The sequence below is a fragment of the Acomys minous genome (assembly GCF_964271855.1).
Source record: "Acomys minous genome assembly, chromosome: 1".
NCBI lineage: Eukaryota > Metazoa > Chordata > Mammalia > Rodentia > Muridae > Acomys > Acomys minous.
In genome coordinates, this window is record NC_140483.1 from 83,511,784 (window position 1) to 83,539,440 (window position 27,657).

At 37.5% G+C, this 27,657-nt stretch overlaps 1 long non-coding RNA gene across 1 annotated transcript; it reads left to right on the top strand.

Annotated features, from left to right (window-relative positions):
- Window positions 1–1,284: 1,284 nt before the first annotated feature.
- On the top strand, window positions 1,285–7,428 carry LOC311606980. The gene is made up of 4 exons (XR_014782486.1): window positions 1,285–1,605; window positions 4,315–5,274; window positions 6,064–6,271; window positions 6,437–7,428. It is a non-coding gene; the product is annotated as an uncharacterized lncRNA (long non-coding RNA).
- The last annotated feature ends 20,229 nt before the right edge of the window (window positions 7,429–27,657 follow it).

The window sequence follows — 27,657 nt, forward strand, 5'->3', positions numbered from 1 at the left end:
TATGCATGTATGCTCATGTGTATGTATGTGTGTGCATGTGTGAGAGACAGTGTGTGTGTGCAAGCATGTGTATGTGTGGTGTGTATTTGTGTAAATTTTTGTGTATGAATGCTTGAGTGCATGTGTGTGTGTATGTGTGTGTGTGGTGTATGTGTGTATGTGCTGAGTATGTATGTGAGTGCTTGTATGTGTATGTGGTATGTGTGTGTAGTATGTGTGAGACCAATACACACACACACACACACACACACACACACACACACAGACAGACACATACACACATACGCACACACATGCATTGCTCAAATCTGTCTCTAGTATTTCTAAGGAATACCAGTCCTCATTGTTACTCTTGATAGATCTTGCTACCTTTCCTCCACCTGGTTCTATTTCTCCTCCTCCTCATAGACTGATAGATCAAAAATTTGTCCTTTAGTCCACTACACAGATTAATATGTGAGAAATAGCTTCATCTCTACATCAATATGTGAAGAATAGAAAAGAGTAAAGGTGAATTAAAAAAAAATAAAACTACTGTCTGAGTCCTCAGAGGTTTGATCTAAACTTGAAAGTGTTAGTTGTAAAAAAATTGTCTGTTATTTTATGTAGAAAACAGCCCCAAACAGGAATTCATAAATAAAAAGAATAATCCCATTTCTCTTAAGAGGCAGTTAAAACAAATTTTTTTGCAACGCAATTTGTATTGAAAAAGAATATCATTAATTATAAATTTAAATATTTACCTAAATATTATAATGCAACTAGTTTTTAGAATGAATGAAATATTTATGAAAGACTACAGATTATATTTAATTTCAAATTTCTGTAAGAATAATTTATTAAGTTTAAGGTGCTGTCTAAAATGAAATTACTTTGTGTGCAGGATTCCTCTACTTTGGGGAAATCATTTTGTTTGGTTCTTGGTTGAACTTTAGAAAAGTTTCTTCACATGTAAGCACTCTCTTAAGAACTTGAGGTGAAGACGTGATTGGGAGTTTTAACTTGCAAGGACTTGCCACTGACTGAATGTTGACTTCATTAACTATCTCCACTATTGTTTCTCATAGACACAAAGACTTGAGCACACAGAAACCATCACTGGCCTGAGCAGTCGTTGGATACGGACCAAATGTATTCCAAGTTCATACTTCTGGTTAGCGTACCTGCCTCCAAGCTACCTAGCAACCTATGATGTAATCACCTGCCTTCCACTAGGCGTGTCAGCTGCCTGGGATATAAAATGGGCAAACCCATCCAGTCTCCTTCTCTCGCTCTCTCTTGTCTCTGTCTGTCTCTCTCTGGAGCAACTCTCCCCTTTCCTGTTCTTCCAAGTTTCGAAAATAAACTTCTCCATATCATATCTGTTGCCTGCCATCTTGTTTTTGGTCCTAACATTGGTGGCCCTGTATGGAGAGGGAAATCCCATTGTCTTAAACCCTGGGACCACTCTCCTACTACCAGAAACAAATTTCCCTTTCTCTACTGTTACAGGTCACATTCATCTACTCTGCTTCTGACACTGCTGGCAAGCCTGGCTACGATCCGCAAACCTGAGCTGCACCGCTGAGTACCTTATTATTGCTCCCACCAGACCTTCTCTTGTTGGTAAGCAAATGCCCATCTCAGTGGCCCCCATAGGAAGCTTGCTCTCACCTGCCTGTTTCAAAAGTTATCATAGTCTTCTGCGAACATGCAGGACCAGCTTTACATTTTCCTGCCAGGTACACCACCTGGCTCTGTCTTGCTGGTGTTTTTGTGTCATGCCACAGCCCTGCCACTCTCCTTGGCTCCCCTGTAGGCAAGTCCTTTCCATTGCTCTACTGCCGCTGTGCTAAACTGTTGGGTGGGGGCACATCTGGGGGTGCTGAGGGTTTTAAAATCAGTTAGTTCACCACTGCACAGGTCTCTGTCTCTGTCTCTGTCTCTGTCTCTGTCTGTCTCTGTCTCTGTCTCTGTCTCTCTCTCTCTCTCTCTCTCTCTCTCTGTCTCTCTGTCTCTCTCTCTCTGTCTCTCTCTCTCTCTCTCTCTCTCTCTCTCTTTCCCTCCCCCCTCTCTTCCTCCTCTGCATGTCTTGAGGCCATTGCCTGGCTGCATTGTGCTAGGGCTACACTGTGCTGCCTGACCTGCCACACTGGTCATGGCACCTGGGAAGCCACAACAACCCAAATTCTGGGGCAGGATGCGGGATCAGATCATTACCTCTTTGTGTCACACTTCCTACAGCTGCTAGAATACTGATCAGGCACCTGGCCCCTCTGAATCATTGCTGCCTGCTGCTTGGACAGCTCTGGCATCAACAGAGATAGCAGCTAAACATATCAATGGCTCATGGGCTACTTTTAAAATGTTCCTGGGCAAGGTGCTTACAACATATGACTGACTAGGCTTCATGTTGGTTTAGGGATAAAGGGGTGGAGCTATTGCCTTGTCACCATCTTGGCTGAGGGCAATCATTTGACTAGCTGCCATCTTTGTTTGTGAAAATTTGTGGCTATGCCTGAGATTGGATTTCAGGGTTCCAGGGAAGGTGGGGGAGGGGGAGGCAACGATTAAGAAATAGGCCTACAGGAGATAATCTGGCCATCTGCAAAGAAAAGCCCCACCAGAGGTAGCAGTGCCTAGTGACAGATTCTAAGAGTCCCATCAGAGATAGAGTTGTTTTATGACTGCATTCCTTTCTGACCACCAGAGATAGGGTTAATAAGAAACCAGACACTTTCCTGGACAAAGTAATGAACAAAGAGAACAAAGAAAGCTAAGCTGTGGGTGGTCTTGGTGTCTTTTTCTGTATCCTGGCACCTTTGGACATTAGACCTCCTTATGTTACTCAGCCAATAGGTGCTTGCCAGGTTGAACTCCCCTGCTTTGGGGCACTGGGAGTGATAAGAACCTATAAATTTACCCTCAGCTCAGAGTTCTGGGCTCTTTCTGAATACCACTGTGGTGGTCACACTCAGAGCCTGGCTTGAGTTGAAAAATTAAAGGTCTTCATGTATTTGCGTCAGTATTGAGTTCTGGTGGTCTTTTGGGGGGTTCTTGTGAACTGAGGACAGCATACCCGCCATCTTTACTAAGGGCTGCCAGCCCTGCTCAAATCCTTGCTAACTCCAAATACAGCTACTGTCTTTTATGTTTCTGTTGCTTGGTCTGCAATAGTGCAATTAATTACAGGATTAAATTTTATCTAGTCTATGGTTTTATGTTTTCAGGGTCATATTTTTACACACTATATATGTGTGCGTATATGTATATGTGTACATTATACATATATAATATATATGTATGATATATACATATATATGTAAAAATATAAGCTTTTAAACACAAAACCATAGACTAGATAAAGTTTGATCATATATATAGTTTAATCATATATGTATATGTATAAATATATATACATACATATATATATACATATATATACAAACATAAGATAAGATCATGTTATGTCATAAAAATATATTTAGCCTTGTTATCCAGATGAGACTTGATAGGCTATGGTCATGTGGGTGGAAAGGAGATCCCCTTCTGTCAGAGGTATATGGGAGAGGAATAGGGCAGAAGAGGGAAGGAGGGAGGGGGGAATGGGAAGATACAAGTGAGGGGGTAACAATTGGGATGAAATCTGAATAAATTATTATAAACTAAGCTTTAAAAAACATTTTAGTGTCATTTTTGCTAATCTATAATATAGCTTTAAAATTTTATACTCTATGAAATTTTTATAAACTAAATCATACAGGAAACCTTTGTCTTCTCTGTTTATGGACTATGTTTATGTTTTTAATGCTGAAATTTAACAGGGAGCCTTAGTCTTTAATGATTACGGTCTCATAAGTGATCAAAATATATATTTTGTCATGGTAGAAAACAATGTGGTTTATTATAATTTCTTGGTCAAACATAAGGTAAGATCATATCATTTTTTTTTTATGTCTCTGAAATGTAGTTTAGAGTAGATGCCTAAAGACAGGCAGGCAGAGGTTGCTTAACTCAAAGATACTAACCCTCAAGCTTGTCAGAGATCTGCTGAATATGGCATTTTACATGTGTAAGTTTATTATTAAAATACATGGAGATTTCCAGATCCTAATAGTAGTTCTCCAAGGTACTTGAGAAGATTTTTGGGCACAATGGCAGATTATATCAAACCTGGATTGTGGTTTGAAAACCACTCTGCAAGACTGCCCCCCGGTCTTGCCCTCTTGCTAGGAGCAAGCCCAAACTTTGGAGAAACTGGACACCTGGGGAGTTATTGACTCATGTTGATGAAAATGAGGTGAGGTCAGTCTCTTCTATGTTCTCTTCTCACAGAAACAGCTGCTTGTCCTCTGTGCCTGATGTCCAGATTGTTTCTGCCCATGGTGCCATGTTGCCACAAAAGCGTGGAACAACTGTCTAGGTATTAGGATATGGCTAAATTGATGTTAGTTTGATAGAAAAAAAAAGAAAAAGAAAAAGAAAAAAAGCTAGTTAAACCAAAATAATCTGACATGTTAGTTCACTGATCAATTTATTAGCTAGTTAAAACTACTAGATCTCTTACTTAAAAAGGCAAACAAGTTTTCTTACTCACAGAGCTCAGGTTAAAAATAAACATGCTTCAGATACCCTCCCAGCCCTCTTCATATGCAGGGGACGAGGCCTTAAGTCTCACTCCTAGAGCTGCTGCTGTCAGGAGTCTACCTTGTTACCAGACTTGAATGACAGGCCTCATATACAACCTTCTACCATTGTTTTAGCTGAAGGAGAGTGACTGCACACAGCAATTTCACTTGTCTATTTTGGTAAATAATTAGATATGGATACAGAAGTCTAAATTAAAAAGAAAAGCTTCCTCGATGTTTTATGTTTGATACATGCTAGTTATAAGTGCTAGAGGGTCTGAGAAGGTGTTTTTAAGATTGGTAAATGCAAGTTATGAAGGTTGCGGGGACTAAAGGATGTTTTAAGGTGTCCTAAATCAATAAAAATGCTCCTGGTTTCTTCTGGTTGCTATGCTATTGTTGTACTAACTGTTCAGAGCTTTGACACTGATCCCTTGAGCTCTGATTTATGAACCTAACTATGCTAAAACATTCCACTATATGATTCACTATTACAGTTCTAAGCTCAAGATTTTAAATTTCCTTTGTTTGTCTTTTACATATTGATTTAAAATCTTTCCCCTTGGGCTTAAATTATGTGCATCCAGTCTTCTGGACAGAAGGAAGAAGTCCCTCTTTCATCATGCTGAAAATTAGGATCAAATCAGCTGTTGTCCTGCTGCTGTAGGTGAGGCTTCTGTCCTCCCACAGCATGTCACAAAGAGAATTCATACATTTAACCCAAAAATTGTTCCCAAGCCTCTGCTGTACTATAACATACTATAACAGTATGTCTACTGCCTTTTTCTATCATGTGTACTTCATGGCGATTGCAAACAATGATGATGATAACTTGCCTAAAATTTATCTCCTTTTGCAAACTTAAAGGATTCTTCTAAGCTACAGGAGATCCACCTTTCAGGTCAAATGGAACCCAGATAAATACTGCCAATTAACAGTCTACTTCTCCTACCTATTGCCTATTTCAGAGGGTGGGCTTCCCCCCTGCTTTCCATGGTTTGGGGACTTCCCTCCCTATATTTCCTATTGCCACCTTTCTGTACCCAACACTGAATCCATTGGTGAGTTCCTGCTCCTCATAAAAGCTTCCCTTCATCCAAGAGAGTATTGACACCTCTCTGGTTCACTGGGGAACAGAGGTACCCCAACTCTGGCCTGCATGACTGTGGCTGGTCCTTCTCACTAAACTTCACATAGGACCATTCCCATTGGATGACACCAGAGACAACACAGTTGCCCCATGGGCCACCACCGCGCTGCTAAAATCTTAGCACTGTGTTCACTGTGTCCTTGGGCCATCTTGATCCGATTTGGGCTGTGCTCTCTTGGTAAGTGAACATCACTGAGGAGACACTGGAACAGACTGTACCAAATTTTTGAGTTAAACCTTGCTCTTGGGGGGATGGCCCAGCGGGTCACTGACTTCATGCAAATAGTCCATTTGTCATCTCTCCAGGCTCCTGTGGGATGCCTTCTGAAGAATTTCAAATCCCTATGCCTACATTAAGGGCTGCTAAGCTTACACACCTCTGCAACCAAACTTTCACATATCAAAAACAAGACCTTTTAATTACTGCCAGAAATTGGATAAAAATGGAAGGAGGCACCTTACTTTGAAGACTTCTCTTCTTTGCTCTCCCAAAAGCTCCAAATATTCACCTACGGTAAATGAAACAAAGTTCTCTACATTCAAGTTTTTCCCTTCTTCACTCCAAAATTTCCCTCTCCCCTGGCTCTCCCAAAAGTTTCAAATGTACACCTAAAGGGAATTTTCTCCCTAACTTACTTAACGTTGTCCTCTGACCATATGTTTATATAAAACCTACCAGGATTCTCCTACATCCAGGACAGCATAAAAGAAGCTACAAACAGGTGCACCAATGCAACCTCACAGATTGTGTCAGCTGGACCTGCACTGGCCCTCAGAGCTACAGATGTTCTCAGACCTTGCACAACAAATTCAACAGCCTGCTCTTCCCAGACTTGGCCAACATTTCAGCTTCTTGACCCCTGTTGCTGTTCTACAGTCAGCAGGAAGCAGCAAGAGATGATCGAATTCTTCATTCCTTGTCTATTTACCATCAACAAAAGGTTGGGATGGTGTACTTCAGACCTGGAACGAACAGCTCCAGGATCTCCCAAGCACTCTTTCATCTCTGTCTACTGGTAAACCCTGCCCTCTATCCTGAGCACCCCAGAGCAAGGTCTTTTCCTTCCCCTTCACCACATAATCTGGAATTTTGTTGCTCTTGCCTCCTCCATCCTTCCTCATATGGCAGCCAAGAGCTGCTTCCAATGAACCTACATTTATGTACTTTATCTTACATGAAAAGCAATCCAATGTCCTCATTTTTTTTAATTGTAGGAAAATGGAGGAATGTTAGTATACCAGTCCCCAGGCTGTCTAGCAACCTATGATGTCATCACCTGCCCTCCACTAGGTATGCCAGCTGCCTAGGATATAAAAAGGTCAAATCTCTTTCTTGCTTTCTTTGCTTCTCTTCCTGTCTCTCTATCTCTTCCCCTGGGTGTCCTTCCCTCTTCCCTCTATCCCTTCTCCTTTTCTACAATAAATATTATACCATGTATATTGTATGTTACATATTTCATATTTAATACTTATTATTTTCCACTAATAATGATTCAGAAATTTATTTAGAAAAGGCCCAAATTTATTTAAGTACCTGAACTAGAATAATTAGAAAATAATTGATGACCACAGCTGCCTTTTTTTCTTCTTCTTCTCTTTCTTCTTCTTCTCTTTCTTCTTCTTCTTCTTCTTCTTCTTCTTCTTCTTCTTCTTCTTCTTCTTCTTCTTCTTTTCTCTCTCTCTCTCTGTCTCTATCTCTCTCTTCTTTTTCGGGCATGGTTTCCCAGGCTATCTTTACAGTCATAATTCTGTTTCAGCCCTCTTAGTGCCAAGATTAAAGGTGTGCACTACCATGACTTGTCTAAACATTTTTGTTTGACTTTACATATTTTTCTCTGTTATGAGTACGGTTGTTTACCATACATATAAGTAGGTGTACCTCATGTCTGCTTGGTGTCTGAGGAGACAGAAGAGGACTTCAGATCTGATAAAACTGAAGTGACTTATGGAAACACTGAGGTGACATGTCAGTCCTCTGAGCAGCAAGTCTTTTGTCTGCTGAATGGTCTCTCTATCCAAAACAACACATTTTCTGAAAGAACAAATTACATAAATTGTTACATGAAATTTGTATCATTTGCGCTACACAATAACTGTCACAGGGAGACTGAAGAGTACTTTTAGTCTGTCAGCTCTATGCTGGGCAGAAATCTAAACTGATACAAATCTACTCATAAAATAAACAAACTACTCTAAACCTCATAGCTTACTTATACCCCAAGCACTTGCCACTATGATGATCCTAGGGCCATTTCTCTCCCTGTCCTTATCAATGTTACTCCATACTCTCCCAACCGCCAAACTTTCTCCTCCCATCCAGGAAGTCCCGCCTTCCACTTCCTGTCCTTCTGCCCAGCTGATTGGCTAAATAGTGCTTTATTGACGGTTGATACATTCACTCAGCATTCCTCCACAATACATCACTCTAGAACTGTCTTCCTATTTCTAGTTGAAGGGGAATTATTCCTGCCTCACTTTAGGGGAACTTTATAGATAAGTAACTATGCCTGTCAAAGTTTGTGCATCTTGTTCCAGTATTAAAGCCATGTCATTCTGGTTTTGGTGAGTATGAACTGTGCATGGCCTGCTATGAGTGTTCTCACAACAGACTGAACCTGAAACTTTGATTTTTATTTAGTTACTTTGTGTAACTTAATTGATCATGTGATGAGAGCCTTGGCAGAGAAGGACATAGTGATTTCTCTTACTGTCAGAGAACCCATGCTGCATAAACAGTGTAGAAGCCTTGAGGCAAACTGATGTTTCCTTGGGATAAAATAGGCCAGCTGTTTTCTTTTGCATCCTTTCACATCCAGTGAGCTTCCTGTGCTTCTGCTTTTCACATTGGGTTCTGTAAAATGACCCTAAATAACTCACCATCTCCTGCATGTCTTGGGTGATTAATCATTGCAGGGAAGGAAATGTCAAGTACAGGGACAGATGGAGACATGCAAACTGCTCTCAGACTCTGGGATCAAGCCACAAAGAAGCAATTTCTAAATTTAAGGATCTCCTAAAAATAGCATAAAGGTATTGCACTCTAGATATTTTTAAGCTGCTCTTTTTTTCTTGAAAAACATTCAGGGCAAAAGGGGGCTGCTCTATATAGAGGTCATATTTTAAATACCACCAGAATGGAATCTTCAGTTGTTCAAAGATAGCTGTTTGCTCTTGCTTTGGAGGAAGAGGAGAGTAGGGGTGACTAACTGTTTTCACTTCTTCTATTTTTCTTTTCTTTTCTTTTTAATTTTGAAAAGTGTCTTACTCAAACTCATCTGCCTCAGGATTTTTAATGTTGGAATTACAAGTTGGACTATTATGGTTAGTTCTAATTCTAGTACTACTTCTAGCTCAAGTTCTGTCTTTATTCATCTTTTTCTTCCTAAATGTGGTATTCTCACAGCCTTTGGACACAATTAAGTAGTTTGTCATTATTTGTTTGTTTGTGTGCATGTGAATGTGCTCACATGCCAGGACACACATGTGTAGGTAAGGGGGAAACTTGAAAGAGTCAGATCTCTCCCTGCCACTGTACAGATTTTGGGGATCAAACTCTGGTCAAAAATTTCAGGCTTGGTGGAAAATGTCTTTACCTGCTACACCATCTTGTTGGCCCACAACACAGTATTGAATTGAGGAGGGCAACTGATGCTTTGGATCTGCCACCATTCCACCTTTGATCTCTGAAGGAGGTGACAGGAGAAAGCTGGGAAGATGTGGGGAAGATGTTCGCATCCCTATTAGGGTAACAGAGGATACTGGGGGGGAAATGGAATCACTCCATGTCCTTGCCTTCAATGCATTCAGAAGACTTGATAGACACCTTTCATTTTCCCAGGAAAGGCAGTATACATGAAAGTGCCCTAGCACTTAACAAAGCAGTTAACTTCCTGAGCCGTGTGATTGGACTATCAGAAACAAGCTCTGGCGAGAGAGTATGCTCAGTTATAAATGAATGTGAACCAGTGTCTGTTTAAAGCTGGTCGGATGATCTGCTGTTTACATGACACAGTATGACTACATTTTAATACAAGTCAGTTTTGGAAAACTTATTAACACAAGAGGATGGATTTTCAGTCACTTGACTGGCAGATGAAGTAAATGATTTTGGACATAAATTTATTCATGTTTTTCCAATTAAACAATGAAGTAAGCAGACCCTAGTTTGGAAATCCGAAAGGATTGCTGTCAAAAGTGATTTTTGTTCTTACTCATAGTTGCTGTCAAGTATATATTATGTGATCAACAATCCCTTCAAGAATACTGTTTAAATATTGACTTTATTTACAATAATGTTAGACCTATTATCGCACCTTTGCATGCTTACTCAAGTCATCCATACTATCTTCACTTAGGAATCCGGTTGCGTGACCTCCTTTTCTAGCAGTCCAGTCTGGCCAGGCTGGGCTGCTGTGGCTGTGGAGGCATGGGGTGTGTCATCGCTTGCTCAGCTGCCTCACTGGTAAAGGAAAATGACATTCATTGTTCAGTTAGAAGCCTTAGTTACTTCCCTGAATGCTGCACTCTACCTTGTTTACAATGAACACAAAAAACTCTTAGCCTTTGAGTAGGCAGAATAAACAGTCCCATGTAGGGATTCAAGATTTCAAAAAGCCAATCCGAGAAACTCCAGTGTGTGGTTTCTAAAAGCTACAGATCATCTCCAACCCAGACAAGACATGCCTTGGCTGCCTTGGAGCCTGTTACCTAAGAGAGATTTGCTGCAGTTGTAATCACTGCACCTCCAGAGGAAATAACGCTCTCTGGGCACATTTCCAATCTCCCTTTTATGGAAGCACTAGAAATCATGATTTCATGGACCCATTTATGAATGACCTTACCCATCTAGTAATTTTGGGCACTATGGGGCATGATGGATGGATAATCCAGGCCCATGTTTTTTACTTCCTGCAGTAATAAATGTTGCTTACTGTGTTCACTTGCCAGGGATAGAGGCACCATCAGGGCACGGTGGTAAGTGGAACATTACAGCACTGAGGATTCCTTAGCTCTTTTTCATGATAATGTGCTTCTGACCGCTAAGGGTAATCTTGACTCCTCTTTCATTTGTCCCTCTTCTCTCCCCCAACTCCTTACTCTATATTTTAAACCACTATATATTCATATAAGCCCTCAATTTTTCTTTTTTAAGTTTAGTGCACTGAAAATTTCTACTCATGCATAAAAGATGCTCTGAAATTTCCTATCACAGCAGCATAAGTGCTTATTTATTTTTCACTCTTTGAGAGCCAGGCTCTGACTTAGTGCACTCAAGAGCCAAGCATTTATATTTTTGGCTTCTGCTTTAGTTCAGTTCTTTTTCTCTTTCATTCCATTTATCAATAGACACAAAGGTAACAATACTACAGGAAGTTTCCATTGGTGGTCAGTGCTAGACACTCTGTAGACAGGTGAAGTAGATAAGGGAAAGAAAGAAAGTGAGGAGAAACTGACTGTTATTTACGTACTGTAACATTCATTGCAGGTTGGTTTAAATTATATCACATCACTAATTTTGCATCAAATGCAATGATAAAACGGAACTGATAATTCATTAAAAAATTTCTGTATTTTGATTTTGATAGTTCTTAGAATAAAATCTTCAATAAGCTTTAGAGTTAAAATTTTAGTTAGAAAATAAATTTGTAAGCTATCTGACATGTATGTAAGAGGAGCAGATAAAAGCTTAAGTTTGGGGAAGTGTGCTGCCAGTGAACATCTGAGTACAACATGACTTTTGTACCCATTTACTCACTGCTGCCCAAAACGAGGCCTTTCAATGTTTCTTTCTGGGGAAGAAGTGTCACATTCTTCATTGGTGACAAGACTCGTGAGCTGTCTGTCTCTAGAGAATAACATCTCATGCTCATACAATCAACTCTTATTAAACTCAGCAAGTCACACAGTTAAAGACATAAAAGGAGAAAAATGCTTGTTGTGTTTCAAGGAAGAAAAAGAAAGAAAAAGAGAGAGTAAAGGGGTGTAAATGGTTAAAATTTATTATATATGTATAAGAAAATGTGAAGTAATTAAAAACAACAGTTTTTTTAATGAAAAAATTATACCCACGGAATGTGGAGAGAAGTTACGGGAGTTTTAGACTATATTCAAAGCCTTTATTTGATTTAAAAATAAGTGCACACTAATAAAAGAAATATTTTCACATCATTTTGAAGTCTGAAGTTCTTTTTTTCTTGATATATATTACCTCTTCTGGTTTCAAATAAAGTGAGTAAGTAGAGGTGTTAAAACACATATAGTATTTGAAAACTGAAACCTTTGCTCGCTACTTCATGAGGAAGTATACATGTGAGCCACTCCTAAGATAGCGCTGTTTTCTCCTTCTGAAGTATAAATGTAAGATCCAGCTAAGGCATTTCCTCTATAAAGTTTCTTGTGGATGAAAATCAAAACACAATTGCTGTTTCTCAATGCAAGCACAAAGATCTACATATATCTGCTGAAATTTAATCAGAGGAGATTTGGGCATCTTTTTCTGGAAGATTAAAGCGCTGAGTTTTCACAAAAATAGTTGGCTAATGACCAGTGAACCTGTGTGCTGCCTCCGGCTGGCATGGTTAGTGCTGACCTGCATGAAACACCATCCTTAGGCTTCGTTCAACATGACTGTGTATAGTATTTCATATCACAGCCTCATACTAAGCCAATAACTAAAGCCATCTCAGGTCTTGTCGTCAGGAGAGTGCATATTGCCCATATCACCTCTGGGCAATCAAAAAGATACTCCTCCACAGCACACTGGATTTTAAGAATTATCCTATCCCATTACCAATAGTGTCTATGTTCTCATTCTTTCTCTTTCCGCTTATCAATCAAGACTTGTTTCCATGGCTACAGTTTTATAAAGAAAATATAATTTTTGGACAAGTGTTTGAGAAAGACACTACAAAGGTTCCATTCTCACATGCAACATAGTTTATCTTAAAAATACCCAAATCATTTTAGAAACATTTGGCTATGTTTAAAATGCTATAATAGTATGCAAATAGGAATTGTCCTCACTGAAATTTTGTCTGGTGCATTTCTGTATGTGAGTATGAAAACATCAGAGCACAATCCAGCTGAATTGTGGTTAAGTTTGAATATAACTTTGGTGACTTTGAAAGATTTGATTGAAGTCACTGAGGACTCCAGAAGGTGAAGTAAGAAAACATCTTCCTGGGGCTAACAGGCCATCAACAGAGACCTAATATTGATCAGGCATAATTTTTTTTCTCAAAGACTGACAGCTTATAACAAAGAATTCTCATCAATTAATTTGTACCTTATCATCTGGACTCTGAGAGTGAGGCCTTTCAACAGTTCGTTGACGTGCTAGGCTAGACATAATATATGTTCCTGGGAGAAGATAACACATTAGATGAAAGAGTCTTTTAGGCAAATGATTGCATACTTGATAGATGGCTTCTTAAGACCAATGCTGCATTTTCTGTGGAGCAATGTTATCGTTAATATTCATTTCATAGCTGAAGATACACTTTAGCCCATTTGCTTCATATACTTTGGAAAGGAAGCAGCTATGGCAGTAGTTCATCATAATCTAGCCATAGTTCCTTTATCAGAAAAGAAAATAATCTTCCCCTGATAGAATTTCTCCTCTCACTGTTTAAATGATGCACTCCAAGAGTTGCTTATAGTGAGTAGAGTCAGTGACAAGTGCACTGTAGAGGCAATAGTTCCCTATTTCAGCACACCTGTCCACAGGGTTCAGACAGTTGTCATTTGTCACAAAAGGCTTTAGGGAGAGCAAATGCAAGATTCTTCCCTTTAGCCAAAACCTGCCTGGCTGGCTAGAAAGAAAATTGCTAGGGAGGGGTAGACTAACTAATATTCATTCTTCCCCCTGGAGATGTGCTCACTTCTTATACTAAAACAGAAAAGAGAATGCTGGATTATCTGTCCCGTCCTTGGGGTGTGGAATCCTATTAGAGAAACCGTTGCAGTTTTCCATTAACTGTCACATTTGGGAGTGCTCAGCAGAGACTTCCTCCTACACTACGCTTGTCTCCATTTCTACTTTTCAAAATAAAACTCATAAGTTATTTTTCAATGATGTGGTAGTTTGAATAAAAATGACTTGCAGAGGCCCATAGAAAGTGGCACTATTAGGAGGTGTGGCCTTGGAGGAGCTGTGGCCTTGTTGGAAGAAGTATGTTGCTGGGAAAGGGTTTCACGATCTCAGATCCTCATGACAGGCCTAGTGTAGCTCACCTGAACTTTCTAACACCTGCATGAATCCAGCACCATGTCTGCCTGCATGCCATCATACGTTTTTCTTTATAAGTTGCTGTGGTCATGGTGTCTCTTCACAGCATTAGAAACTTGAAGGCACGTGTTCCTAAATCTCTTAAAATCCAAAAAAGATATTTTTCAAGAATTTATGAGATATATTTAGGGCAAAATGGTTTCATCAACTAAAATAGTAAGAGTACATGAAGGTTTATTGAAGCAATCTAGTTTATGTTTCTGAATTAAGAACAAAATTTACAGCTGTGAGTAACAGTCCTTACCTGCCATTGAAGTACTGAGAAGGCAGATGTAAGGGAATCGAGTTTGAGGTTAACCCTGAGATCCATAGTGAGAGCCTGCCTTCAAAAACAAAAACAAAAACTATTTATAAAGTTTTTTTCAAAGTTGGCTAATACGAATATCCAAAACTCTATGAACATAATATTTATATAATTTCTGATTGTTTTGTGGTTCTTCTTGCTCTAAGTAGTTTATTGTATATACATGTAATAATATAAATGTATATATGAAAAGTAAAAATTAAAACACACACACAAGTAAAAATGGAAAAGCAAATAAAAAAAGAAAGAAAGGAAAGGAAAGGAAAACAACCCCATGAAAACAAAACAAAACAAAATAGTATATAGTGGATGTAAACATTTTTTTTTGTTTTGATCCCAAGTATGGGTTGTGAAACAGACTTATATGGGTGTGTGCAGTTTTTCCTCTGAAAACAGGCTTGTGAGAGAAAGGGGATGTTTGTTCACATATATACATATGATCCAAAACCTAGACGTGGGGCTTTTGGTCTTGGCTGTTCATCACTCCACTTCAAGATGCTCCTACAGAGAATGGCTCCAGCAAATACTTTGAACATCCAGGTTCCAGTTGCTCCTCCAGGTTCCAGCTGCTGCAGTTGCCGTCACCTTCACTGAATTGCTCATTTGCTGTTTAACTGGACTATTAGACTCCTGCTAATTATACCATTGGAATCTCTCCAAGGAAATGAGCCTAAAAAAGATCTATTTCTTCTGTTCCTATTAACCTCTTTTCTCTTCTATCTAGTGTTGGTGGGTTGGTAGGGAGGTATAAGAATCCCAAATAAAGTAGGTTTGAAAATGTTCGAAGCTTACAATAATAAATGTTGCATAAGAATATGTCATTTTCCAAACTTTTTTTTGTAATTTCTTGTCTGTGTCTTTCTTTCTTTCTTTTTTTTTTCCTGCACCAGAATCCATCTTCCAGGTGGCAAGAATAATGAATGATCTCTTTATCCTTGCATCTATTAATACAGAAAATTCCACCTTTACATAATAAGGGCCCACAGAATAAAATACCTCTAGGAAACAAGGTAAAACTTCCAGTGTAAAATTCTCTCCATAGGATTCTTTGAATGTGACCAATTAAATAAAATTTCCTCTGAATCAGATATACTTCTTGATTATTTTAAAATAGACACTAATACAGAAATTGCAGCACAAAGATCTGAGTCCATCAAATCTTATTTTTACTGATTCTCTACTATTTACCTAAAACAATATTTCACAGGATTTTGCATCAGGTTTTGGTGATTTGAAGAAATGTCCTCCAGGACTCATGCGTTTGAACACTTGGTTCCCAATTGTTGGGAATGTGCCATTTTTGGACAATATTTGAGTGTTAATATTTCTGTCCTACTTCTTTTTCACTAGCTTTTCCTCATGCATGTGGATGAAATGTGATCAGCCAGCTTCCTTTTATTGCTGGCATGTCACATATGGTCCTAACAATAATGAACTTTTCTGGAACTTTAAGCTGAAATTTGATTTGGGTAATGATATTTCATCATTTCAACATAGAAGTAACTAATTATCATGTAGTAACCCTAGTTTTCTGTTGACATAGTGATAGACCCTTGCCTTATGAAATAAACTTTTAGGAAATTAACTCTAGACATACTTTGGAATGATGAATGTGGGATTAAAATTCAAACCACCCTATCAAAATACCTACACATTTTTTCCTAACTTGAAAGATCAATTCTCAACTTCATATAGAAAAACAAAAAACCAAGAATAGCTAAAACAATCCTGTACAATGAAAGATCTTCTGGAGTAATCTCCATTCCAGCTATCAAACTGTGCCATAGAGCAACAGTAATTAAAACAGCAAGGTACTAGCATAGAAATAGGCTAGTTGATCAATGGAATTGAATCAAAGACCCAGAAACAAATCCATATCCCTATGGACACTTGATTTTTGACAAAGAAGCCAAATCCACACAATGGAAAAAAAGATAACACCTTCAACAAATGCTGCTGGTCTTACTGGGTGGCTACATGTAGAAAAATGCAAATGGATCCGTATCTATCACCCTGCACAAAACTGATATCCAAATGGATTAAAGACCTCTACATAAAACCAGACACAATAAGTCTGTTAGAAGAAAAAGTGAGGAAGCCTTGAACTCATTGGCACAGGAGACAACTTCTTGAGCAGAACACCAACAGCTCTAAGATCAAGAATTAATAAATGGGACTTTATGGAATTTAAAACTTCTGTAAGGCAAATGACACTGTCAACAGAATAAAACAACAGGCTACAGATGGGGAAAAGATCTTCACCAACCTTATATTCAACAAAGGGCTAATATCCAAAATCTATAAAGAACTTAAGAAATTAAACAGCACCAAACCAAATAACCCAATTAAAAATAGGGTACAGAACTAAACAGAGAATTCTTGACAAAAGACTATTAAATGACTGAGAAACACTTAAAGAAACGCTCAACATCTTTAGTCATCAGAGAAACGCAAATCAAAATGACTCTGATATTCCATCTTACACCTATCCAAATGGCTAAGATTAAAAAACTCTAGTGACAGCACATGTTGGCTAGGATGTGGATAAAAGGGAACACTCCTCCATTGCTGGTGGGAGTGCAAACTTGCACAACCACTTTGGAAATCAACCTAGCACTTTCTCAAGAAATTGGGAATAATTCTACCTCAAGACCCAGCCAGAGAGATGGCTCAGAGTTTAAGAGCACCACCTGCTCTTCCAAATGCCTTGAGTTCATTTACCAGCAACCACATGGTGGCTTACAACCACCTATAATGAGATATATTGCTCTCTTATGGCCTGAATGTGATATGCTAGAAGAATACTGTATACAGAATAAATAAATCTTAAAAGAGAGAGAGAGAGAGAGAGAGAGAGAGAGAGAGAGAGAGAGAGAGAGAGAGACCGATCCAGCCATACCACTCCTAAGATGCTCCACCACACAAGTACATTTGCTTAACTATGTTCATAGCAATTTTATTTGTAATATCCAGAATCTGGAAACAACCTATATGTCCCTCAACTGAAGAGTGGATGAAGAAACTGTGGTACAGCTACATAATGGAGTTTATACCACTCAGCTATTAAAAATAAGGAAATCTTGAAATTTGTAGGCACATGGATGGAACTAGAAAAGATCATCCTGAGTGAGGTAACCCAGACCCAGAAGTACACGTATGGCATATACTCACTCATAAGCAGATAATAGCCACATAATATAGGATAACTACACTACAGCACAGAGACTGATGCACCAAACAAGGACCATATGTGATGTGGACCTAGGCTCTTTGCACGGATGTAGTAGATATGCAGCACAGTCTCCTTGTGGGTCGGTCTTACATATGGGGAGTAGGGACTGCTTCTGACATGGACTTTGCCCCCCTCCCACTTGTTCATTTCACCTTGGCAGGGTAGCATTGCCAGGCCACGGAGGAAATGATACAGGTAGTACAAATGATACTTGATAGGTAGAGTTCAGATGTGAGGGGAGGAGGACTCCCCTTTATGAGGACTAGAGGAGGGAGGGAGAGCAAGTGAGGGAGGGGTGATCAGGAGGGGATGAGGGAGAGGGATCCAAGAATTCAAAGTGCAGAACAAGTAGATAACTTATATTGTTAATCCTACTACATGCAAATAACTCTGAGACTGGCTGAGACATGAATGTCTATGCATAGACAATGCTTTTTGTTGGTTACAGAATCTCTATGAATTATTAGATGCTATTCTTCATATGGCATGAATGAAGATTTACAGGTATCTTTTTTTTTTGCACATATAAAAAGCAGAGAACTGTCCCTAATTGTTTTATATATCATGCAAACCTAAAACATTTATAATTTCAGGAATGTATTGTGCCTGTGAGAACTTATATGTTTTCAGAACAAAAGAACAGGACAATAATACTGGATCAAACCTGATAGGAATCATTCCTCTCCGCATGCTGGACACTGACATCCTGCATCCTTCCTGTTTCAGCAGCAAGTGATTGAGGTGTTGTGCCTCATCAGAACAGGACAAAGTGAAGAAGAAAGCTTCCAATCCCAATTGCTCCAGTATTTAAGACTGTCCTACACAAGACTCTAGATAAGCCTGGAATTTCTCAACATTTAGGAACTAGACCACAAATGCCATGTCCCCAATTTTATTTGGTCCAAATCATCTGGAAGAAAACTTAAGAGAACAATGGCCCATTTCCCTGACTGGGGATTGGGTAGGTTTTTGGCTGCTTTGTTAGGTAATAGATGCTTATTTTAATTTGGAGTTGGTTATAGGTTATTATTGGTCTTTTCTCGAGAGAAAAAAAGGTTGGACTCAGGAATGTCTCTCTTTTCCTTTCTCTTTCATGCATAGTTTTTGAGATAGAGGTTGAAAAGAAAGAAGGGAGAGTATAGAAATGTATAGGGATGATAGGACAAAAAGTAGATTATTGAATCTATTCCTCAACCTAATGCCTTAATTGTCACTCATGAGGTTGTTTTTAATTCACTGGTATAGAATTTTGCATATAAATGAAAAATAAGTTTAATTTTAGATACATTGGCATAGAATTCAAATGTAAGATTATTCTTCACACACGTTATATATATTTTTACTCTAAAATGTGGTATTGTATCCATAAAAATAAATTATAATACAAGGTTTACTTCCAATACTTTGAAAATGCTTTTTCAGGCTGTTTAGGATAAGCAAATCATATAAGTTAATTGTTAGTTGATCAAATCGTAGTCATATCAATTACTATTCTATTTTTATCACAAGGATTTATATCCTAGGTGTAACAGATAGATATAATTCTATGGAAAGATAAGGTAAAGTAGTTAGAAAAGGTCTTCAAAAACCTCAGAGACATCCATAATATGGTATTTAAAGATGTTTTTATTAGTTTAAATATTCTTTGACATCAAGACAGCGTAATTCCTAAAAACACCCTGCCTGTCTCAAAGAAGATAATGAGCATCAATGAAGCTCCTTATGGGGAAGACTTCAAAAGTGGCAAACCAGCCACTGGCAAAATGTCCTTGTTTCTGTTTTAGAAAGAATTCTGTCTAAAAATAGGCAAGCTTTGATTCAGGCAGAGTCAAAGGCCAAACTCTGCCAAGACCGGTTAAACAAGTTCTCAATAGTTCCTGCCTCACAAATATGTCTGGCCAGAAGGCCGAAGATGATGCTCCAACATTATAGAGTTTTGAGTGTCTGTTCAGGCATCAAACTGTCCTTGTAATTTTCTTATTTTGGAAGCTGCTACCCGGCACTTCCTGTCTACTCAGATAATTAATTTTATTCCTTCTCAAGTCTCTGATGGGGTTGAAGACCATATAGTTTAGTTTTACAATTAAGCTTAGTTGTTTATGGGTTAAGATGGTTTTAGGTCTAGACAGATGTCTTAAGTTGATAATGGCTAGATATTATAGATATTGATTTATATTCAGAATTTTAGACTCACCAATATAGGAAAGATTTTTCTTCAAGGCTGCCAAATTCAAGTAGCCAAAACACTATGAATATAACATATATATATATATAATTCCTGATTGTATTGTGGTTCTTCTTGATGTAGGTAGTTTATTATATATATACACACACATATGTGCAATATGATAAATGAATATATAAAAATATTTAATAAAAAAGAAAGAGAAAAATTCAAACCAAATCCAATGAAACAAAAGGCAGCATATCACTATTGATTTTCAAGAGTGGAAAGATTTAATTCAGCTGTTGTGAAACATAAATGTTGAAATCACTGACTTACTACTTTATATTTTACTATAGCTATTTGTTTTCTAGTTATAAAATTAAATAAAAGATAGATACAGAATTTTAATGAAGTATTTTATATGAGAACTTCCCAACATGTCATATTGAGTTTGATGCAGTGATGCCAGGTTCTGTTTGCAAAGATTTATACATATTGCAGAGTGAATTAATGTGAAGTACTACTTATTATTTTTATATTCCTTTTCCTAAGATAAAGGTAGAAACAATATGCCAGATATTAGGGATATGTCATGTCTATAAAGCTCCATGTTCTGTGGTAATGTTTCTTTTTGGCAGGGCAGAAAGAACACTTTTGGCATATTAGAAATTCTTAGAAATTGCTGTATGTCAGACAATACCTGGGGATACTTGGACAAACCACTGTGACCTCCTTAATAATAAGAGACAAGGTGCCTAGATGGCAGTGGAATTCCTGTCAGCTTTCTGTGACCTTTATAATAGACACATGAGTGTGCAGAGCTTTCTAAAGTGTAGGGAAAAAATACTAAATTCTAGGATAGAATTCGAATCAAATAGTGTAATGTCATTGACTATCCAGAGGAAAAGGCTTTCTCTCTCTCCTGTCTCTCTTTCTCTTTCTGTCTCTTTCTCTTTCTGTCTCTCTCTCTGTTTCTTTCTCTATCATGTCTTTGTATGTGTGCTTATGTGTCTCATCTTTATTAATCGTCTATATAACTATTTTTATATATCTGTTTAAGTGTTTCTCCATCTACAAAATTTCAAACCAAACTGAATTTCTCAGGATACAATACAACTAGCTTTCTACTGTACAACCCTCAGGGTATGTGATCTTGCTTCCTTGGGAAATGAAAATCTATATTAAGTGACAACCACATTCAAGTTGAGCATCTTCTCTAAGTTAAGTTCACAGGGCTGTGGGATAATAAAGGATACGTGGTGCTTAGCTCTGGCTCCTATTCTTGTTGTGTCTGGAGTCATGCAAACAAAATATCAAGAAACTGTGTAGAGGAACAAAAAAATTATTTTCCATGCCACAGGTACTGGCAGCCAGGGACACAGCTCCAAGCTCAGGAATTCAAGCCACAATGAAAAGCATGCTTGTTAAAGTCTTTTTGAAGCTAAAACAAACAAACAAACAAACAAACAAACAAAAAACAAATCAAACCAAATGAAAGCAACAACAACAACAGCAGCAGCAGCAGTAGCAGCAACAACGAACTGTAATCAGGAAGGCACTTACAAGAAGGAGGAGGGCACTCTTATCGGGATTGGTCAGTACCAGATAGACTCATTATTTGACCTGTCTGTCTGGCTGTCTATCTATTTTTGCAATATCTATCTATTATTCACTTTACATCCTGGTCATAGCCCCATCGCTCTTCATCTCCTAGTCCTACCCTTCCTCCCTTTCCCCCATACTTCTCACCTATTCCTCAGAAAAAGGGAGACCCTCTTCCCATCTACCCCAGCTCATCAGCTTGTATCAGGTCTGAATATGTCCTCTACCCGTAGCTAGTCAAAGCAGTCCCACTGGATGGAAATAATCAAAAAGCTGGCAAGAGTGGACTCATTATGTTTAACAAGGCAGGAGTTAGCAAGATGTGATAAGGTCCAGTGAGTCAGCAATGTGTGGCTTCAGCAGCAGTCATCTGTCCTGGGATGAGGGACATCTATCTTTCCTTGGCTAATGGGTGATCCATTTGTTCTCATGTTTTTTACAGATTTTCCCAGAACTGAAGGCCTGTGTGCTAAGATGGAGGACATGCCTAAGATGGATCCTAGTTAGCCAGTCTTTTTATTCTGAGCAAAGTGGGCATGGAAACTCGCTCTGTGAAGCACAACTGTCCTCGTTCTCCCAGGCTATGTTCTGCATTTCACTTGAACTAAACAAAGAAACTTGAATAAAACAAAATGTGCCAAAGAAGAGACAGAGTCATAGTCACAACCTTGCAAACTGTTCTGGCAAATGTTTGGGGAATGAGGTAACCCGCACACTAAAAGCTCATGGTTGTGATTTCAGGAAAAGACTCAGCAGGAAGGCAGCACCCACACCAGCTTTACTCACTTTGCAGCCTGGAGACCAGCACAGACATTGTCACCTTTCTGCATCAGCATCTTCTGAGTGATTTGGTGAGTGATGGTCACCTGAGAATACATAGAAGAATTGAGTTATTTTGCAATGTCTGAGGAATCACTTGGAAGAAATTTATTTCGACTGAAATCTGCATCAGCCTGTAATAAAACCTATAAGAGCCTCTTAAATCAGTGGCTCTTTACCTGTGGGTTGTGACCCTTTCAGTAACTCTCTGTCTCCAAACATATTTGCATTATGATTCATAACAGTAGAAAAATTCCTGTTATAAAGCAGAAATAAAAGTAATTTTATGGTTGTGGGTCGCCACAACATAAGGAATCATACTAAACGTTTGTAGCATTAGAAAGGTTGAGAATCATGATCTTAAAATTTTAATTTCATTCTCCGCATTCAAATAACTATCTTGCTTTTAATATTCTTCCAATGTCTCATTGCAGCTTAAAAATGAATTTGAGACCAATAAAAATGAATAACACAATAAAATAATATAAATGTGTGCAGGATATAATTCAGTGTGTTTTCTGTAAAAAAATCTTTACTTTGCTTAAAAAAAACATTTATACTTTGGTGTGAATGATTGGTGTGAATCAAAGTTTAAATCATTTGCTATTTACCAAATGTGTTGAGTTTAGCCTATGGATAATAATAAAATTTCAATAGTTATATAAACCTATAACTAAGTTTATACAATTTTTCTTTGTGGAAGTTTTAATTAAATTTTAATATGGACCTTTTATTCTGTCCATAATTACTTGTCATGATAGTAAGTTGTGTTTCAGGTGTTTCATGGATAGACAGCAATAGAGAGAAGATGTGATTTCAACTTGCCTCGTGGCAATATTAATGATTTCTATTTACTGGTTGGAAAATACATTTTACATTGTTTACAAATTTCATAATTATCACCAGATGTGCCTTAATAAGAATGGATTATTTCAACTAAGGCAAATAATTCATTAACTTACAAATAATATCCATATTTGGAATGCCAAAGTGCAAGCACTATCCAATCTGTTGTTGTTTTTTTCTCCTTGCCCTAACTGCATGCAGATTGCCTCAACATTCAAATCCATAAACCACTTAGCACTCGACATCTCCTGCTGAGGCAAAGCTTTCCCAATTTTGTGTAATAGATCGTTCCACTGCACAGGAAGATACATCAGTGTTAAGGAGAGAAGGGTGACATTAGTACTATAAAAAATAGAAGCCTCCCATTTCCTTTGCCTCATTCTGTAGCCTTTAATAAAAAGTGCTGTAAACTTTTGCCTTGCATCCAGGTAAAGGCCCTGTGCTGACTTGGGAGATTATATCTGCAGTGTTCTAGGGTTATAAAATCTCAGAATTAATGATAGAGATATATCTGAAAGTAAGAAAGCCTACAGCTTTGCATTTAGAAGCCTCATTCATTCTTCTTTGAAAGTAGAATACATTTGGCTTTATTTTAATGTATGAAACTTTAAAATTAAAACTGTGCTCTGGAAATTTGCAGTTTTGTGGAACATTCAATTGATACTGTATATTTTAAACCATAATATATATTTCTTTATGGTACACTTTATAGTTGTATGATAAAAGGCTTATAAATTGCACTTAGTTTCCTTATAGAATTTGAATTTTAGACTGGACAGGAACTCTAATCAATTTTACTTAAAAGATGCTAGCTAAGAGAATGAAATTCTGCAAGTGAATCACTATATTGTGTATGTAAATTTAAACTTACTATTTATAACATGTTTCATTAGTGATAATTAAATTAATTTAATTATAAATTAAGAGGTTGTGATATAGACCAACTAGTTCATGACAAATGGTTTATTCTAGCATAGAAAACTGAAGTCAGTGTCAAATATAGAACATTTAACACACAGTGAAACTGCCTTACAATCAATCACTCCTTTATCAACCCATAGGCAAGGCAAGGACTATGAAAAGTGATATGAACATGAAGGGAGCCAGTTCATCCATCACTATATTTATATTTTAAAAACAAGGCAAGCATATAAAGTCACATATTGTCTACTCATTGGGTCATCTGTACATTTTTAATGTTCTTCCATTTATTATGATCCAGGGAAGTTGAGATAAATCAACTTGTGTAGAAAGAGTTTAGTTATATAGCTTTAGTTATAGGTTTTGTTCTATATGAAGTAAATTGAACTGAAACAAAATTTAACTTTTTCTCTGAAGAATGTAACAATGAGAAATATATACTTTACATGCTCCGTTTTCTAGCCGGAATAACAAAACTGGTGTTGAGAGTCTTTATGTAACTTTGTAAACACATTTGTAATTGCTTCCAGTGTGCTCTTCCACTGTTAATGGCTGTGGTCTACCAGAGTTAGGTGATGACATATCTGGATTGGAAAAGGATATAGTAGATATATTGAAAACTCTAAATCATACTATCTTTGAATATTCTTATAGAAGTGCTATCATATTTTACTATTAAAATAACTTTCCAACTGCTCCCCAGATTTTGAGATTCGCCCATTACTTTTAGAGTGAATATTTAAACAAATATCAGAATGCATCAAATTTCTGTTTCACACTTTTCAATTGTGTCAATTATACTGAAAAATTTTCCAAAGCTCTAATTCATTATAAACTTGTCCCTGAGAACTGTCTTTTGTCTTATCTGATCATTGTTTTTCAGTACTCAGTCATTATTATATGAATGTTGCCAGGGCTTAGCATGTATTGAGTATGCTAGTAGAAAGAGGACAGCCATTTTCTCTTTAAAGTTTCACACAAACACTTTTTGCGATCTTCTGATAAAAGTGGAGTATAGAGTAACAGAAGATTCTACCAGATTGTAGTAAAATATTGTCTTTATCCATTTTGATTATTTGGTTAGGAGTCCCAAGCAGTCATTCCCTAAATTATCCTGTTCTTTAAATAAAATCATTGGAGTCATTTAAAAATTATACTTCTTCAGTATTTAAAATTTCCAGATAGAGTTATTTCTCAAAGTTTGAAGTTCCACTTTATTCCTATTTCCTCCTTTGAACTTACACTTACTTCACAGAAGCTTGGAATTGGCTTCTGGAAGTCAAGTCAAATAGAACATTAGACATTATAATGCATAGGAAGACTTCATCTTTTCTTTAACCAGCATCTCTGAGTCTGTTGTCATGGTGCCATGATAACATAATTATGACCACATAACAAACTTTTACTCTTCCTCCCCATACTTCTTTTCTAAATACTGTGCTTTTATTTTTCAAATAAATTACGTGAAGTCAAGGGTTTGGCACCCCAAATAGAACAAAGCAGTGTCTTTTCAATATGCCCTATCAGTGAAATGGAGCTAGTTGTCATGCATGCTTTTTTTTACACACACACACACAAAAACTGATGTTGTATAGTTTAGTCCCTTTTGGTGATCAGGCAGTTCATTTGATAGTGTTTGTGAAACATTTTGAGCACCACTGCACAAGGTGTTCTGCAAACACGATGCGTTATTGTAATCACCATCCCCGTATCTGTGTTTCCTGGTAGAGCATCCTGTTTGCTATCCATCTCACACTGATGCTCTAAGGATTAATGAGATAATGTCTATAAGGTACTTAAAGCTCCTTGGAATCAGGGGGTTATTTAAGTACAAGGAAATCTGACTATTATTAGCCCAGTACATTACATTGCCTCTTCAATGTCTTTTAATATCCAGAGTAGCTGTGAGAGTTGATCAAAATCACACCGAGAGGAGATGTAATTTAACATTAAGGAAATATGCATATGTGTATGTGCATGTGTTTCAACTGTCACCCACACAGGCTCTTACACACATTTCTATTCTGAATTATGTTGGCTATGGTTAACATGAAGGTATTTGATTAGAATTCCTAGACCTTGGCTTACGAAGCCAAGTGCTTTGAATCACATATTCTATTAAGGGGAAAAGCAATAAAGCAAAATGATGTAAAGTCATTTAGAAGCTTTGTCACAAGATTACATTTAACTGCTTTTTATAAAAAATTTTCTAAATCTAAAACTACTTTGGCAATCAAAGCATAGAGTGGTGTTATCTAGAACCATATATATTAATATATGATACTAATTTTGCCTTTAAACACTCTTTTGTAAAAAATTGATATTCCTTAAATTAAAAACTGAAATTTAAATCAGAAATAAAGTATGAGAAGCATCAAAATAAATTAGAAACAAATTACATTATGTATAATGAAGAGTTAGAATTAAATGCCTTTATATATTGTGCTTTAAAAATGTGCATGTCACTTTATTTTTTTCCTTTTAACATTTTAAAGCTGAAAATAATTACATCACTTCCATCTTTACTTTCTTCTTCCAAAATTCCCATGCCTGCCTTTAAAACCCCTCAAATGATGTGTGTGTGCGTGCGCACGTGCATGTGTGTGTGTGTGTGTGCGCGCGCACGTGTGTGTATGAGACACACACACACACACATACAGAGAGAGAGAGAGAGAGAGAGAGAGAGAGAGAGAGAGAGAGAGAGAGAGACTCTATGAGGTGTATTATGGGGTATATGCATGTGAATACAGGTATACATAAAGACCAGGAATATACAGAAGTACCAGGACTTCCTGGAGCTGGAGTTGTACGAGGTTGTGAGCAGTCACATGTGGGTATTGGGAACTGACTCAGGTCCTTTGCAAGAGCAGTATGCACTCTTAAATGCTGAACTACCGCCTCACCTCTGTCTTTTTATACTGTATTTTAAGCCCCTTGTGTAGTAGAGAACTATTTCAGCATTACTTTAATACCTATTACTTTATAGAATTTACTTCTCTGTCTTTCAAATGCTCCAGTTATACTTCTATTCATCTGTTCATCTATCTATTTACACACCTAGCATCCATCCCTTAATTTGTCTATCCAACAACCTGGGAGACTTCTCATCCATTGGTAATCTGGAAAATAGGAGTGTTATGGTAGTTCCAGTCAGAATGAAAAATGCTAAGAAAAAGGGGAGTGAATGGTAAACAAAAACAAATACAAAAGCAACCCCCTCAAAAAACAAAATAACCAAATGGCATGCACAATTGGGAAATCTGTCTTTTAGCTAAAGCAGAAAGAAAAGCTATAGTCTTCATTTCCTCAGGTCTTATTTGTTCCCATCACATCTTAATGCAGTTTGGTTATGACTATTCTTATTAATTTAGGGTACCTACTCAGCAATTCAGTTGATAATCTTATCCAGTGCAAGACACACCCAATAACAAAGTTTAATATGGCCACTTTATGTTCCAGTAAAATTGGCACACAAGATTAACAATTCATTTACAAATCCATGTATCTATTTTCTTCATGTTTTTCAGATATCTAACAATATTTCTATGGAAAATAAAGACCAGTTGTAATGTTCCAGTTATTGGTAAGTTGAGGTTTCTAGAAACAATGCCTTTGTCTCAAAGTTTGCACTATCTGCATACCATCTGTAATTTGGCTTATGATGCTGTCCCTATTTCCTTATTTGTAAAAAGAAGGCTGACCTATAAAGAGGTTGTAAAATG